We start from the raw sequence: 2,732 nt of genomic DNA on the forward strand, positions 1-2,732 counted from the left end.
AGAGGTTCCTCACCCCCCTTTCCTCTGTGTGGAGGAGGGTCTAGTCTTCGGTGCGCCCCAGTCGGCCAGGGAACGAAGGGGGCTGCCGCCGATTCCACTCCTCTGCACCCCGCTGGGCCTTACACTGTCCCCTCGGCGCCGGAGGCACAGCCCGGTCGCAGTCTGACCTCAGCAGCTCATTTCACCCGCTGAGGGCGTGCGTCCGCCTCGCCAGATCTAACGCGCTGCCAGCAGATCACCCTCAGGCATTCAACCGAGTGTGAGGCCACTCCAATCCCTTTGTGTATCTCCGCCTCATCCGCCTGCAGTAACCACCGCCGTTTTGTGCCTCCTCGCGGCCCGGCGCTGGTCCCGTTCCTCTCCGGCAAAGCGATATTCGGCTCCTACACTCGTCTGAGGGTGCAGGCACCGTACTTAGTGCCTCCGGTCTGCTCGGTGAGGCTCTCGCGGACGCCACCGCTCCTTTAAACAGGATTACTGCGGGGATTAGGTGCGGAGCTCCAAGCTCACGCCGCCATTCCCCTCGGCTCCGTAGCCACGCCCCTCATATTTTGAAGTCGTCATGCCGCTCCCGGCGTGCTCCGCTTTCTCTTCCTGCGCGGCCTGACTGAGGTGAGTGAGACATGGTATCCAGAGCTGAGAGAAGGAGACTAAGTTGAATCCGGGGGGAATCTTCGCCATCCTGTCTTGAAACCCTTCGGTTTAGTGCTTGGAGAGCAGGATCGTTCTCCCAGACAGAACCCTCCATGTTATTAGCCCTGTTGTGTTTTCGTTTTGCAAGAGTTTGAAGTATAACTGGGCTATCTATGGCTGTCCGCGTTGAAATGGCCTCAGTGTGGCTCTACTGTGTAATGAGGCGCTGAGCACAAATAGAACAGCAGCGTGTGTCCCTCCCGGTATGTATACCGTCCGTTTTACGCCGTCTGGCCATTTTAATGGATCACCTGGACACGGATAGCAAATGCCTTTCTATTCCTTCTCTGCCGGGATGACTCGAGGATTGCACCCCCCCCCCCCTTTGTAAACTAAAGTAAATTGTAATAGGCCTGTTATCACTGATTTGTATGTTAGACTATGTAATTGGGTCTAAGAAAGGCACGGTAACGCTTTGTATACACTCCGTGCATACGTGTCTGCATTGCTAAATGTTTGTACCGACTAGAAGTTTGGCAGCGCTAACTAATGACTCCGTCTTAGCCAGTGTATTTTTGTTTGTAATTGCATTGGGATATCTAACAGGAAAGGTCAGTTATGTGATTATCAAAACCATCGTTGTATGACCCACTCCCGTCACATCTTTAAAAAGAATTTGACCATTTCTCTTTGAGTTTTTGTTTAATAAATAGCAGCGTACATTTTCTGGAAATGCTTTATCGTATTCGTTCCACAGGTTTTGAGAGAGACTTAAAAGGCTACTAACTAGTTGCGGCACTCTTTCCTGATGTCATATCCAATGATGCGAAAATGGGCTGGGCATGTTGCTGCGATAATGATGTTCTTAGGACACCTTTGAATTGATTATGAAAATAATTTGATTTCTGAGCAGCAAAAAGTTAGTTGTAAAGCTATTTAAAAGGACGCATCGTTGCGTGTGTGTGTGCGTGTGTGTGTGTGGGGGAGGCTCTGTGTGTGTGGGGAGGCTCTGTGTGTGTGTGTGTGTGGGGCTCTATGTGAATGACGGTGGGTGGCTCTGTATGTGTGTGTGGGTGGCTCTGTGTGTGGGTGCACATGCAAATGGTCTCGCATTTGCGAGAGATTAAGCTATTGGCATTGTAAATGACAATGCCATTTATTTATATGTTTTAAAAACAAAAACTGTGTGGGGCTCTGTGTGTGTGGGGGGGGGCTCTCTGTGTGTGTGTGAGGGGGGGGCTCTGTGTGTGTGTGTGGGGGGGCTCTGGGTGTGTGAGCTCTGTGTGTGGGGCTCTGTGTGTGTGTGTGGGGCTCTGTGTGTGTGGCTCTGTGTGTGGTTCTGGGTGTGTGTGTGGCGCTGTGTGTGTGTGTGCGCAAATGCAATAGGTCTCACATTTGCGAGAGATTAAGCTATTGGCAATGTAAATGACAATGCTATTTATTTATCTGTTTTCAAAACCAACACATAAATAAAACTTTTGTCATTTACAATGCCAATAGCTCTAACTTTTGCAAAGGCGAGACCGTTGCATTGTAAATGCTGGTCTTCTGATACTACGTATAATTAAATCTTAGTAGCAGTTGTTTCATGCACACGCTTTGTTTGGGTGTGGCCTCATCGCAGCGCTGATTTACGGACTGTCATAAGGGATTTGCTTGTCTTTGTAGGGATTTTTGCCTGTGGTACCTTCCATTCGGATCAGGGTCCTGCTTTCGCATCTAAGGCGTATAGGGATGCCATGGCTTTGATGGGGGTCCAATTCTAGTTTTTGTCTCCATACCGACCTGAGGGTAATAGTGTTGTGGAACGAATGAACCGTGACTTAAAGCAATCACTGACAGCTCGAGTTATAGGCACTGGCAGAAACTGGCTAGCCCATCTTAATGGCGTGCAGCGTGCTCTTAATAATCTCCCTAGAAGGTCTCTGGGTGGGCGGACCCCATACGAAATGCTCTTTGGTATCAAGATGTATGTACCGGACCTTGACGGTCTAGACTCGGTGGCTGCTGCTGCCTCCTTTGACGTAGATGAACATTGCAATGTTTTACAGACTCTACAAAAGACGAGAGACAGTCTTGCAAATGAACATTTGCCCTCC

At 49.7% G+C, this 2,732-nt stretch overlaps 1 non-coding gene across 1 annotated transcript; it reads left to right on the top strand.

Moving 5' to 3' along the window:
- The first annotated feature begins 1,481 nt into the window (after nt 1-1,481).
- Nucleotides 1,482-1,547, top strand: LOC147690352 (small nucleolar RNA SNORD58). The gene has a single exon (XR_015300239.1). It is a non-coding gene; the product is annotated as a small nucleolar RNA SNORD58 (small nucleolar RNA).
- Nucleotides 1,548-2,732: the final 1,185 nt, after the last annotated feature.

The sequence above is a fragment of the Lissotriton vulgaris genome, chromosome 9 (genome assembly GCF_964263255.1).
Source record: "Lissotriton vulgaris chromosome 9, aLisVul1.2, whole genome shotgun sequence".
Lineage (NCBI taxonomy): Eukaryota > Metazoa > Chordata > Amphibia > Caudata > Salamandridae > Lissotriton > Lissotriton vulgaris.